The sequence below is a fragment of the Mus musculus genome, chromosome 2, assembly GCF_000001635.26.
Source record: "Mus musculus strain C57BL/6J chromosome 2, GRCm38.p6 C57BL/6J".
NCBI lineage: Eukaryota > Metazoa > Chordata > Mammalia > Rodentia > Muridae > Mus > Mus musculus.
Genome location: NC_000068.7, coordinates 90,946,456 through 90,961,747, shown reverse-complemented (window position 1 = coordinate 90,961,747; position 15,292 = coordinate 90,946,456). Strand labels below are relative to the sequence as shown.

At 40.7% G+C, this 15,292-nt stretch overlaps 1 protein-coding gene across 22 annotated transcripts in view; it reads right to left on the bottom strand.

Moving 5' to 3' along the window:
• Positions 1-15,292, bottom strand: part of Celf1 (CUGBP, Elav-like family member 1) — a 79,239-nt gene that overhangs the window by 57,750 nt on the left and 6,197 nt on the right. For 3 of the 22 annotated variants that reach the window (NM_001244891.1, XM_017315295.1, XM_030247106.1), the window contains exon 2: positions 7,407-7,459. The exons of the other annotated variants lie outside the window; for them this stretch is intronic. The gene's annotated coding sequence lies outside the window, so the exon portion shown is untranslated. The remainder of the gene's footprint in view (positions 1-7,406; positions 7,460-15,292) is intronic. 22 annotated transcript variants of the gene reach the window in all.

Below are 15,292 nucleotides of genomic sequence, written 5' to 3'. Positions count from 1 at the left end.
ATGTAACGCAGCTTTAATCACTACATACTTTACTATGTGTAAGCAATTAAACAAAATTAAACACAAAAGTCCATAATTACATACAGCAAGGATAATTAAAATATAATCTCAAAATAAAAATGGCCATAAGCCTCCATAGCACACTGACTTTGCAAGTCAGTCTCCTCTCTGAACCTATTTCCTCAGTGACAAAAAGGTAAGGCCGTATCAGAGTTCTATGCTGAGGCCCACAGACTTATAACCAATAGATATTTCAAATTTTCCAAAAGCCCCAACATATTATGCACAAAATTACTTATATAACATACCAATGGGGGGAGGGATGTCAGGAGCTTGGGCAAGATGGGCAAAGCTACATTCCCAACAGACTGGTGATTTATAAAGGCAGGGCAGGTGCAAGCTTAAGGCCACCCCTGTCTATTCTACTCTTGCCTTGAAGGAAAAAAAGTAAAATGGGAATGGTAACCCATGCCTGTCTCTCAGAAGGCAAAAAGGATTGCTCTGAGTTAAAGGCTAACATAGGCTACTGTACAATAAAACTTTGTCTCAAGATAAATAAGTCACGTAAGACAATACAGGAGGAGGGAAGAGTTAAAACTAAAATCAAAGAAACTAATAAAAAAGCAAAAGAAAGGAATTATGAGTAAGGAAAGCAAGCTATGAATACAAAAAGTGTTCTATACCTCAATTAGTGAAAACTATTAGCTGTGCATTTACATACCTTATCTCAGCCCTTGAGAAGCAGAGGCAAGAAAATCAGGAGTTCAAAGCCAGCCTTGTCTAGACACTGAATTTGAGGTCAACCTGGGCTTTTTGAGAGCCTGTGGTTTTTTTTTTTTTTTGTTTTTGGGGTTTTTTTTGGGAGGGGGGTGTAGTTAAAACCAAAAACAAGGCCAGGCATAGTGTGGCACAGGCCTTTATTCCCACCACTAAGGAAGCAGAGACAGGTAGAGCTCTGTGAACTTGAGGCCAGCCTGGTCTGACAGCAAATTCCAGGACAGCCAGAGCTACATAATAGAGGAAAGAGATACTGTCAAAATCAAACCAAATCAAACCCAAAGCTGATTATGATGGCACATGCCTTCAATCTCAACATTCAGAAGGGAGAAGCAGATGGATCTCTATAAGAGGCCAGTTTGGTCTCACATAAATAAGTGAGTTCCAGGCCAACTAGAACCATATACTGAGAACCTGGGGGGTGAATGGATGGAGGTATAGATGGACATGGCACATAACGACACAGGAACAAACGGGATGGTAGATAGACCAGACACACACCATACCAGACAGACACATAGACATAAAGACAGACAGACAGACAGACAGACAGACACACACACACACACACACACACACACACACACACACACACACACAACCAGCCTTTGTCTAAAACAAAAGTGATTTAAGTCTTAATGTTTTTGGGTTCTCATAAGTCAGTATGCTGAACATACTGTATATAAAGCACATATCTGGAGGCTTAGCTAGTAAATTCAAAATGTGACATATGTGCGATGTGGGCGACATTATTCTGAGAACTTTAAAATCTTCTAACTTTCACTCTGTAGTCCCAAAGATGACATAATAGCCAACTATGCAGAAGGTGCAAGCTCAAGCAAGAGGTACAAAAAATATAAAAGACAGCACAGAAATAAAAGATAAGAAAAGTCACATTATCAGAAAAATAAATTTCAAATGTGGCTCTCTCCCACTGTGAATCAACCTATAAATGGAGGCTTCAAGGCTTCTTAGGAGGAGGTATCAAGATACCCTTTAGGATACTCTTCAGTGTGCTCCCAATCAAAAGAAGGCACAGGCAAAGACCAGGCACTATAGCAAATATGGCTGACTATATGGTAAAGAAAATGGTGTTTTCTTTCTAGAAGCTCATAGCGCATGGCTGTTTAGAATTCAAACACAGTATCAGCTGACCCTGGTAATAGAACACAAAAGTATACAGTAAATCCCCAGTACAGGAAAAGAAAGGGAAGAGAGATCGGCAGCTCCAGAGCTAGAGAGTAAGAATAACTGTGTGGGGTTAGGAGGATCAAGGTTTAAGAACAACTGGTGAGGACAGGAGAGATGGCCTGCAGTTAAGAGCACTGGCTGCTCTTTCAGAGGATCAGGGTTCAATTCCCAGTACTGACTAACAACCTCTGTGATCCCAATAAACTCCAATTCCAGGAGTCCAATGCCCTCTTCTGGCATCCACCGGTGCTGCACACACAGCACACAGACTTACATATAAACAAAACAAACATTCATATACATTAAATAAATAAATCTTAGAAAAGGAAGAGGAAGAAGTTAGAGGAGGAAAAAGGAAGAAAGAACAAACAGCTGGGGGTGAAGCCCAATAGGAGAGCACTTGCCTAGCATACATGAGGCCAAGGGTTCAATCCCCAGTACCTCCTACCACCACTGGAGAACTACTTGGACTACAAAGATAGAGCTAAGAGATTTACACACCCTAGTTCACTAAGAAATCAATAAAGTCGCAATACCTAATCCACTCACCTACCCAAAAGGAACTGAAGGAGAAGTAGGTATGACAGCACATACCTGTAATCATCTATAATCCCAGCATCCATTCAGATGACAGCCAGGAAGAGAACAAACAGCAAAACAAAGGCAGGGCTGGTAAGGCTTGGCAGGTAAAGGGGAAGAAAAAAAGAAGGCCCTGTCACAAAGCCCAATGGCCTGAATAAGATCCCAAGTTACGACATAGTGGAAGGACAAAACTTTCTCTTTCAAGTTGTCCTCTGTCTCCATTGGCACTCACACACTTACACTTACATATCCATACAAATAAATAAATGTAATAAAACGAGGTAGACAGTTCCAGTCCAGCTTACTGGGGAGATCTTGTATCCAAAAGAAAATTCATTGGTCAAATAAGACTAATGATATTTTAGAGTTAGGAAAAGGAACACTTTAGAAGACTAGGTTTTAAGATTCACAACTGCTTCTAACAAAGTGTCAATTATCTTGAACACAAGACTAGTGCTGTGTTCATCAACTTCCAAAATCTTAAAATTTTAAAATGCCAAGAGTGGTGGCACTTACGTATAATCTCAGCGCTTGGGAGAGGAAAACATGTCAGGAGTTCAAGGTCTGCCCCAGCTGCATAGCAAGCATAAACCTTAGGTTACAAGACACCCTATCTCAAAAAATAAAAACAATGACAACAAGCCAAACCTGAGAATGCATCGGCAGAAGCAGGAGGCTCTTAAAAGTCCGAGGTTTATCTGAGCTGCACTGTGACTGTCCCAGTGAGCCAAAGTTAGAAGATGACAACCTGGATCAAAGAGATCCATAAAACTTCAGAGCTGGGTTTGTTGACACACCTATAACCCCAGTCAGTACTCAAGAGACAGAGATAGGAGCATCCTAAATTTAGAGGCTAGGCTAGCCTGGGCTACATAAACAAGATTCTTGATTAATAATCACCTTTTCTTTCTTTTTTATAGTACTAGTAGTCCAACCCGGGACCTCTGTATGCTAGATAAACGTTATAACCACTGGATACACTCCTAGCCTTGCTACCTTTTAATTACAGTGCTCTCTATTCTATTGAAGACAGCAAGACTGGCAACTGCATTTTCACTTTGGTTTTCAGTAAACTTTGAACTATTTACCTAATGTTCCTTTCCAAGATGCTTTAAACAAGAGGCACGGATTAAAGCTGAAACACTTACTGATCCACCCAGGTCTTAGATGACTTGCATAATGAATGATGTGACAATCAAAACTGAACCTAAAGACCCTACCTCAGTCAACAATTCTAAGTAATAATTACCTGATTTAAATTGTCCTCTAACCTTTTTTTAAAAAAATAAACAAGTGTACCTACTTTAATTTTTGTATTCCTTAGGGGGTTTTCACATTGGCTGGCCTCCAATTCCTTACCCTCCTGCCTCAGCATTCCATGTACTAGAATTTCAGGCATATAATAGCATATCCAGTCTAAATGTACCCATCTTTAAACAAAGATGAAAACACCTAAGCAGACTATAAAAACACAGAACAGCCAAGCATTGGTGCCGCACGCCTTTAGTCCCAGCACTCAGGAGGCAGAGGCAGGCGGATTTCTGAGTTCGAGGCCAGCCTGGGCTACAGGGTGAGTTCCAGGACAGTCAGGGCTACACAGAGAAACCCTGTCTTGAAAAACAAAAAACAAAAAACAAAAAAAAAAAAAAACCCCACAGAACAACTTGCCCGATTGGTTTCTGACTCTAAATATATTTCAAATCCAGGTGTGGTGGCAAACGCCTGAGTCCCAGCACTCAGGAGGCAGAGGCAGGTAGGTCTTAGGAATTCAAGGCTGGTCCACACAGGGAATTCCAGACTAGAGAGAGAGAGACCTACATAGTGAGAAAGATGAGGTGGGAGTGGGAGGAAGTCAGAACAGATAACATAAGCCTATAATTTCAGAGGATAGGACAGCAGGAAAAGGAATTAAGGCCCACATCTACTACATAGTTAAATTTGAAGACAGACTAGACAACATCAAACTGACTCAAGGAAACAAAACGAAACAAATTACTGAAGGCTTTTTTTAGGGAGTAGAGCTCTTTAGCTCACAGTCATCTTATTAACTACCTTTTAAAAAGTACATTAAGCTCAATATAACATTTATTATCACATATTCCTTCCTACTCATTAAAGGACTGGCTTATTCCAAATATGGTATTATCTTTTCAAACTTCTAGAGCTTGGGCATGACATAATTCCTTTACAGAATTACCTGTCTTCTCATGACTGACAAGCATGACTAAAGTAGAAATAAACTACCCTAATTTAAAAAGAGAAAGAGAATTACTTTTATCTACAGACAGAAAAGAAAAACAAAAAACAAACCAAGCATCTAGCTTTAAATGGAAAATTCACAAAAAGTGACTTCTCTTAGAGCTCCAGCAGTAAGCCCAACAAGACGGCTCAGTGGATGAAGGACCTTCCTTGCAAGTAAGCATGGCAACCTAACACAGAAGCCACATGGTTGAAGGGAAGAATTAATTCTCCCCAAATTGTCCTCTGACCTCCACACTGACAACCATCATGCATGTGTGTCTACAGGTACATGCTTAAAATAAGGAATAGAAATATAATTTCTCTTACTTATAGAAAGCACTAAACAGAGAGAGGGGAATGTTAAAAGGCCTGAGGTAAAATCCTGCCTCTGCCTCTGTATGAACTTAAGTACAGCATTTCATTCTCCTTAGTTGCAAACTGAAAGGAAAGAAAATTCTCTTAAGATTCCTGACCTCCTCTGTCACCCACCCACTTCCCACTGATGCACCTTACCATAATTAGGCAGCTTTTTTTAAAGCTTCTAGTTAACAGAACAAAGAAATTAAAACCTTAAACTTTCTTTTCTATTTCTAGTACATTGCAAATGTGCAACAGCATTTTATCAGTAGTTAATGCCACACAGTTCTTGATACTGGCTTTTCTTTGAACCCCAGTGACAGCTACACAGTGACAAGTTGTAAGCAAGGAGGTTGTTGCCATGGAGACTCACTAGGATTCCTGGGGGTGGATCCAGCAGGCTTTTTTCTTTCCTGAAAGCATTTTTTGATGTTCTCGGATCTCAAAATTCAGGATACTGATCTACTTTTCTTTAGTACACTGCTTTTAAGAAGTACTACCACACAGCATACAATTCTAAATAAATACTGAAAATTATCATTAGCTCTTACTTGAAAGACTCAGATTTTTAAGACTCAATCCTTTTCCTCTGTTCATAAAAACAAATAGGTTATAGTATCACACACTGGTAATGTACTTCTAGCACTAAAAGGCTGATTTAGAATTATTTCCAGCTTGAGGCTGACCTAGGCTATATCACAAGACCCTAACCTAATTCCCTCAAATCCCCCTCCAAAAAATGAAAGTAAATTGACATTTTCAACACTTTGTGTTTCTATTTCCTTTCACACGGTGTCTATGTTATGTAAGTGTTGGCATTATAAGAGTTTAAAGTTCAGCTAAGCAGTAGTGGCACACACCTTTAATCCCAGCACTCTGGGAGGCAGAGGCAGGCAGATCTTTGACTTCGAGGCCATCCTAGTCTACAAAATGAGTTCAGGACAAGCAGAGCTGCACAGAGAAACTCTGACTCAAAAAATAAACAATAGTTTCAACTATTCAACTATAGCAACTTCAAGAAACTTTAGCTTCCTTACATGACTTTAGAAACCTTTCAGCCTGCCAAATACTGGTGGTGCATATCATCCCAGGATTTGTGTATAAGAGATAACTACCACTCTCCACCAATGTACAGTGCCATTTAGCTCCCAGAAGATTCCCTTTTTTAGGTTCTTGTTTTAGTTTTTGTCATATTGGGAATTGAACCTATAGATAGGCACCCACTCTATCAAAGTTACAGTCCCAGACCATTCACTCATGTATCATTTATATTTATTTAATTTATCTGAGTATCTTGCCTACATGCATGTATGTCCACAACAGGTGTGTTGTCTGAAGACCTTTGGTGTCTGCAGAAGTCAAAAGGCAGCATAGGACTCCCTAGAACTGAAGTTACTGAGATCTAAACCACCTTGTGAGTGCTAGGAATTGAATTTGGGTCCCTGCAAGAACATCAAACATTCAACACTGAGCCATAGCTCTAAGGTGGAAAAAAAATGGCTCAGCAGCTAAAAGCACTGGCTTCCAGAGGACCCAGATTTAATTTCCAGCAACCACATTATCAACAAACAATAGCCTATAACTCTAGTTTCTAGAAGATCCAATGCCCTCTTCTAGCCTCTGAAGACACCAGGTATGTGTGAGGTGCAAAGTCATATATGTAAGCAAAACACCTGTGTGTGTGTGTGTGTGTGTGTGTGTGTGTGTGTGTGTGTGTGTTTTCTTTTTTAAAAAGAAAACAGGCCAGCCAGGCATGGTGACACACGCCTTTAATCCCAGCACTCGGGAGGCAAAGGCAGGTAGATTTCTGAGTTCGAGGCCAGCCTGGTCTACAAAGTGAGTTCCAGGACAGCCAGGAGACAGAGAAACCCTGTCTCGAAAAACAAAACAAAAAACAAAAACAAAAAATTACAATAATAATTTAAAATAGCACCTGATTTCATAGCAATGATCTTTAATATCAAGGCTACAAAGACATGAAAGCTAGAAAAATATCTTGAGAAGTTCAAGAAATGTCCTTGTGTCCATAAAAGCCTATCACTGATCTTAAATAGTAATAATTTTAGAGTCTAAATATAAATGTTAGTAAGATACGTTGAAAACAAAACAAAGCACCTGAATCTTATAAAGCAGAACAACAATCTCAAATTTACAAGCTTAAAGGGGAGAAAATGGTTCAAAGGAAATTACGTCAGCTAAAAGGTAGGAATTAGGCATCAAGAAAGCAGTTCAGAATCCAGCTGGGGTCATTTACTCACCTAAATTCTGCTGTAGCTGGTCACAGGCTCTGTTTCTAGTTTCCCAACTCCATCTATAACCCAAATTAATTTAGTAAAGAGGTCTGTAAGCTGTTTTTTAATTGCCCTTGAAAATATATCCAGGAGCTATTAAAAAGAAACAGCATACAATAAAAACAAGAAAATGAATATATAATAAAGTATCATCTCATGAATTCTCAGAAACTTGAAAGTGAATACAAGCTTAGAGGACATCAGTTTGCTACATCAGTTTAATAGCACACAATCTAGAAACAAAAAGGAGATTCAGCCAGGCAATGATGGCGCACGCCTTTAGTTCCAGCACTTGGGAAGCAGAGGCAGGTGGATTTCTGAGTTTGAGGCCAGCCTGGTCTACAAAGTGAGTTCCAGGACAGCCAGGGCTATACTGAGAAACCCTGTCTCGAAAAACCACTCCCCCCCAAAAAAAATTCCACATTTCTCTGGTATAGTCTGTCTACTTACTAAAACTCAAATGATTAATGAAATAAAAACAATCAAATCAGAAATGCTAAAGTGTCATATTCATAGCTTTCTTCTTTGCCTTATTAACATTTCTCAAAAAGAAAAACACTGCTATATTCCCATTACAGATAATTCATGAAATTACTGAGTCCACACCAGATAGACTCCAGCGACTGGGCACACAGCCACTCATCGGCACCCTTTATTTAAAGTCTCAAGTGACATTCAACCTACATTACTGTGTTCTACTCAAGCCCATTAGCATTTTTTAAGAGGAAAAAAAAAATAAATAAAGTGGGCCACACGCCTTTACTCCTAGTACTCAGGAGGCTGAGGCCAGAACAACAGGAACTTCACAGAGAAACACTAGCTCAAAAGAAAAAAAAAAAAAAAAGGAAAAGAAAATATAAGTCATTTTAAATAAGTTACTTAACAAAAAATGAAAACAAGTCCCATGTCTCACAAAAACTTTGCAAAATAATGGTTCATTAAATTTCCTATCAGGATACAATATTATTTTGTCAGTCATGTATGCATAAATAAATAATAAATAAATAGTTATAAAAAAAAACATTAAGGGTGGGCAGTGGTGGTGCTCACCTTTAACCCCAATAACTCAGGAGGCAGAGGCAGAGACAGCAACAGAGACAGATTTGTCTGTCTACAGAGGGAGTTGCAGGACACCCAGGGCAAGAAAATGTTCTATCAAACAAAACAAAACAAACAAAAACCTGAAGGAAGGCCTCAAGTCATAACTCACTTCTATTATCCCAGTGATGGGAAGGGGAAAAGGTGAGAGGACCCTGACTTCATGGCCTGCCTTGATGCCTGAAAGCCTGTACTAAAAGATAACATATAAATGTTACACACTAACCAACTGCATGACCAGGGCTCCTACAAAGATATAAAAAATACAATAAACATAGGGTGATTTGTTCCTCAAAACACTTAAAAATTTACTTAAATGAAGGTATCATTAATAAAATATGAACTCATAGCATAAAGCTATTACAGGAATGAACGAGAGTTCATTCCTCAGATGCCACGGGTAGAAGGAGAAGCCACTATACCAAGATGTCTTTAGACCTGCACATGTACACACTATGGCTGTGCAACACCCTGCCCCCACATGCAATAAACTGTTACTGTTACTATTCTCTTTTTTGAGAAGGGCTCTCACCATGTAACTCTGGCTGGTCTGTAACTTGCTATGGAGACTAGGCTGGCCTTGAATTCATAGAGCCTTGGTATCCCAAATACTGGGATTAAAGGTATGTGTCACCATGCCTGGCATAAAAAAAATGAATTTGTAAAATCCCTTTTAAAAACTGTTTTATTTGTTTTGGTTTGGTTTGGTTTTTTGAGACAGGGTTTCTCTGTATAGCCCAGCTTTAAAATGTTTTAAGGCAAATACGAATTGAATTAGGTAGGAGCAGGGAAAAGCCGAAGAACACCGCTAAATACAAAATGCAATGCTGACAGCCTGGTGGACGTCCTCTTTAATCCCAACAACTCAGGAGGTAGAAGCAATCTGATCTCAAGAGTTCGAGGTCAGCCTGGTCTACAGAGCAAGTTCCAGGCCAGCCAGGGCTACACAGAGAAACCTTGTTTTGGAAAAACAAAATGTGATGCTTGCTTCTCTTAACTACCTAAGAAATAGGGACCTAGCAAGGCTTGATGGCCCAAGTTTGAAATCCTAGCTACACCAGAAGACTGAGAAAGAAGGATCAAGAGTTCAAGGCCAAGCTGGGAAACTCAGTAAGACCCTGTTCCAAAACAAGGGAGGGCCTGGGACATTAACTCAGGAGTATACAGACTAGTCTACCATACATATAGCCATGACCCTGTTCCCCTCACTACCACATAAAAGAAATAGAGACCTAACAAATAATCTTTTACCAGATAAATAGCTCCTAGTGAAATATCCTTGAAGAAAGCCTCTCATACAGCTTGAAGTGACTCTAATTCCATAACCAGTAGATATTCTTCAGAAAGAAATCATCAGCTAGATAACAATATCAAATGGTTAAAAATTTCAAGTAGTTACCACTATCATGTTATCCTTCTGCTCCTTAGTCCCTACAAGTTTCCTGCTCAGATGGCAGTCAGAGTAAGGCAAATGGCTAATAAACAGCACATGGTTTCTCCATAGTAATAGCCCACTCCAACCAAACACAGCATCACCACGACAGACAATATTGGCCCAGGAGAGAACCGCTGAGCTAGGTGACTACAGTGTGTGGGGGAAGGAGAATTGTGGAAAAGAATATGTCCCCCACACAAAGAAACTGGGAAAAGCCTCTACAGTAGATGATCTGCTCCAGCCCAGTGGTAGTGACATACACCTTTACTCAAGGAGGCAGAGGCAGGTGGCATCTCTGATTACAAAGCCAGTCTGCTCTAGAAACACTGTCTCAAAAAAAAAAAAAAAGGGGACAGACATATATAATAGAAAACTTTAACATATAACCAAATAAGGTCAGGTCCAAAACAAAAAAGGTCTACTCAGAATAGACTATTAGTTGCCCTACATTATCACCAAGTATCACATTCCCCTATTTTCTTCTAGAATTTGCTCCCACCACACAGGAAACAAAAAAGTAAAAGAACAAAGATAAAAAAGATACACTTGCAACAGTTCCTAACCTGGAGATGCTTTTGCTGAAGAATAGCAATGTTACATAACTCCAAAAAAAGGACCTTACAAAATTAAAGGCCTAACACTAAAAACTGAACAGCTCAGCAGACAGCTTATTCTCTCTGAGCCAGCTCACCCAACTGCCTCAGGTGGTGTGAGGGTGGTGAGTGGAGGCAGGGGTCTGGGAGTAGCATTACCCCTATGCCCATACCACCTCAGAGCACATGAATGGTAGGGCAGGCTCACCTGCACCCCCTCCACCAGGACCACCTCCTCTTGCTGCCCAGGCAAGGTACAGGACCCCAAGTACTGCAGCTGGTGAGTGGCAAGCATGAGAGGGTGGGTTTGGAGGTGATGCCCTCATCCTTCTTGCCACCTGCTACTAGCTGGGAGAGTTAGCCCTGCTCCTCACTGGGGCAGCACAGTGGAGCTGGCCCTGAGAAGGAAAACAGATGTGCCAGCCCTGACAGTGAGAGAGTCCTTGGACTGCCCTAGCCTCTTGCCCACTGCAGCACTTGGGAGAGGGGAGAGAGGGCCCAAGGCTTCAACTGGGCAGCAGTGCTGGCTCTGGAGGCATGAGTGAATGAGTGAGGCAGCCCAAGAGGATGAGAGTGGGAGAGCTGACCATGCACCCCTCCCCCACCCCACCCTCAGCTGACCAGCTCTGCTACCTACCTCCCAAGCCCACATCCAGGGCTTTGAATTGGCCCACCCCAAAATCTGCCTCATCTGTGAACCGTTGGAGCACGTGAAAGGGCTGGTCTTGCTAATCCAAAGCTGCAGGATCTCCATGACACAGGGCATCAACAGGACAACCACTGGTGAGCATCTGATATTGATGGAGTCACAGAAGCGAGAGACTTTGAACCAGACCAATGACTCATTATAATGAACATGTGCAAGCAAATGTGTGGACAGAGGGGTAGACTGTGGGACATACTATGACATTCAGCTTCTACGGAAAGGTGTTTTCTACGCTTTGGGGGTTTTTTTGTTTATTTTTATTTTCTTTTGAGTGGGGAGGTAGCAAGGGAAGATTTGAGTGGGTATCAGATGAGTTGGACTGGGGTGCATGATGTTAAACTCAGAGAGAATCAATAAAAAAGAAAGATAAGACATATAGACAGACCTACCTACCCACCCAAACTTAACCGCTCTGAAAGCTGGGCTTAATCCCAGAACTCCTGAAGCAGAAGCAGGCAGATCTCTGAGTTTGAGGAAACATAGACCATATTGCTAGTTGCAGGCCAGCAGGTCAGCCAGAACTACATAGAGACAACCTCTCAAAAACAAAACAAACAAAGCTGGTGAAGAAAAAAATTAGTCAGCTTCATTTTATTAGAGATGAACATCAATGCCACAAATTAGAGGGTAGACTGAACATATACCAAAGAAGCACATTCTAATCAATTATAATATCTTCAATTTCAATATAACCACTAAACTAGACCACTCTTCAACATTTGCTACCATGTATTCTAAGTGTAGGGAAAGAAAAAACAAGAATCAGAAGCTTGGAAAACTTTCGTCCTTTTCTTGAAAGGTTAGGCACAAAGTCCTTGATTTGATATCACACAGAATTAAGTCACAAAACTTTACATTTAAATTTAAAGTTAAAATGCTTTAAATCATGGAATGAAATATATTTACATCATGTCCTTTCACTAGGCTTTCTCGATTTTTGAAAGGAAAAGTTTCTATGAAATTCAAGCCCTCTGTATACAAGTTAGAAATCCTCCAAGAACAGAAGTACTTCTGTAACAAACAACCCTTGGTATGCTAAAGCACCAGGCTTCAAAGTTCAGGGCTAGCCTGGACCAGACCAGGCTGCATTGTAAAATCATGTTTAATGAGAGAAAAAATACCAGCTCTGTATCCTTTTGCTTAGAGAAAATTTAACATTCATTCTCCAGCTTATGAGAGTCAGGTTTTGTTTTATGGGGGAGAGGCAAGGTAAGGCAGTTGGGGATAATGTTCTTCAGACAATGCTGCTATATAGCTTACAGGCCTGGGACTCTCAGCTTCCTAAAGTAAAGGGTTGCTTTGGTTTTGTTTTTCAAGACAGGGTCTCACTGTGTAGCCCTGGTTATCCTGGAACTTACTTTGTAAACAAGGCTGGCCTCAAACTCAAGAGATCTGCCTGTCTCTGCCTCCCAAGTACTGGGATTAAAGACTGCACCATGATACCCTACCACTATACCCTACCCAACTTTTAAAAAGGTAGAAGAACTAGCTGCCACCACACAAGTCTAATGAGCTGAATTTGACTTCCAAACTCCATGTAAAGATGGAAGAAGAAAACCAACTACCACAAGTTGCCCTAGGTTCTCTTTGTTCAAGACATGGCACACCTGCAAACAAATGGGTTTTGTTTTGTTTTGTTTTGTTTTTCGAGACAGGGTTTCTCTGTGTAGCCCTGGCTGGCCTCGAACTCAGAAATCCGCCTGCCTCTGCCTCCCGAGTGCTGGGATTAAAGCTGGGATTAAAGGTGTGTGCCACCACGCCCAGCTGCAAACAAATGTAGGCACACACAAAATAAAGTTTTTAAAAAGCCAAGAAAAGGTTATCAAGCATATGTGTCAACATTTGAAAAGCTCAGGCATAAAGATCAAGAGTTCAAAGGCGGGGGCCGGAGAGATGGCTCAGCGGTTAGGAATATTGACTGCTCTTCTAAAGGACCTGAGTTCAAATCCCAGCAACCACATGGTGGCTCACAACCATCTATAATGAGATCTGATGCCCTCTTCTGGGGTGTCTGAAGACAGCTACAGTATATCTACATATAACAATAAATAAATCTTAAAAAAAAAGAAAAAGAGTTCAAAGTCATCATTGGCTACATACAAAATTGGACTTAGGCTACATGAATGAGAGACTGCCTCCGAAACAAGGGATGTCTCAGGAGAGATGGCTCAGCAGTTAAGAGCACTGGTTGCTTTTCTAGATGATGCTAGTTCAAATTCCATGTCAGTCAGCTCAGTAGATCCAATGCCCTCTCTGGCCCCTGCTAATACTGGCAGACAAAGACACATATACACACGAATAAAATTTCATTGGGGGGGGGGGGGGCTGGTGAGATGGCTCAGCAGTTAAGAGCACTGACTGCTCTTCCAAAGGTCCCGAGTTCAAATCCCAGCAACCACATGGTGGCTCACTACCATCTGTAACGAGATCTGAAACTCTCTTCTGGTGTGTCTTAAGACAACTACAGTGTACTTACATATAATAAATAAATAAATCTTTAAAAAAAATTAAAAAAAATAAAGGATTGGGGGAAATAAAGAAAAAAGGAGAAAAGAAAATGTTGTTTAAGGAATTCTAACAGACAGTTTTAGGACAAAGATTAAAAAAACAAAAAAACAATTATTAGATAAGTGTAAAAATCTCATCAAGAAAACAACCTTTGCCAGGCAGTGGTGACACATGCCTTTAATCCCAGCACTTGGGAGACAGAGGCAGGCGGATTTCTGAGTTCGAGGCCAGCCTGGTCTACACAGTGAGTTTCAGGACAGCCAGGGCTACACAAAGAAACCCTGTCTCAAAAAAAAAAAAAAAAAAAAAGAAGGAAGGAAGGAGGCAGGCAGGCAGGCAGGCAAAGCAAGCCATGAGGAAAAGCCAGTAAGCAGCATGCCCCTCATGTCCTCAGCATCAGCTCCTACCTGCAGATTCCTGCCCTGTCTGAATTCCTGTCCTGATTTCCAATGATGAACTACAATGTGGAACTGGAAGTCAAAAAACCCTTTCCTCCCCAAGTTGCTTTAGGTAGTATTTCTACACTAAAACAGTAACACCAAGACATATATTGTATAAAATTCTCAAAAAATGAAAACATTTAGAAAAACAGTACAGTACTATAACAGAGGAAATTACCAACACTGCTCAAGTTATAAGTTAATTCTGGTATTAAGTTCAGAGTTATTATCTTTACGGGTGTGTGTGTGTTTTGCCTCTACATACACAGGTGCACCACATGTGCTGACCCACAAAGGCCAAGAGTGTCAGATACCTTGGAACTGGAGTTACAGACAGTTGTGAGCTAACACATGGGTACTGCAAACTGAAACTGGGTTCACTGGAAGAACAGCAAGTGCTCTTAACCCAAGCTTCTCTCCTACTACAGTTATCTTTAAAGATGGGGGTGGGGGTGGGGGGAAAGGTCACAATGGTGATAACAATTTATAAATACTGCATGTCAGGCTATCACAACTTTCCTCTCAAGCTGCATCCCATGCAAGACACACCACTTTTTCAAACCATTAAGCTTCTACATTAAGGATTCTACAATTTAAAAAAGGAAACATTATCCCAGCACTTGGGTGGCAGAGGCAGGTGGATTTCTGAGTTCAAGGCTAGCCTGGTCTACCAAGTGAGTTCCAGGACAGCCAGGGCTATACAGAGAAACCCTGTCTCGAAAAACCAAAAAAAAAAAAAAAACATCAACTCTCAATTACAGAAGTTTTTTATCCAACTTTTCTTGTTTCTATTTTACTTGCCTGTTGGCTGTTTCTGTGTGCCAAGATATATCAAGCAAAGAGTGGGTAAATCAACAGCAGCCAACTCTGGAGCCTGCTAGAAATTCAACTCAGAAAATCAGGCATGGTGGGCTCAAGCCTAAGGTTCCAACTTGGGAGAGAGGATAAGATAATATATTCAAATAAGTTTAAGGCCAATCTAGGTGACATAATGAATTCCAGACCAGTCCCAACTACAAAGAAAGAAGATTTGGTCTAAAAACAAAAGGGGTGGGGGAGAAAGGACAGTTGAA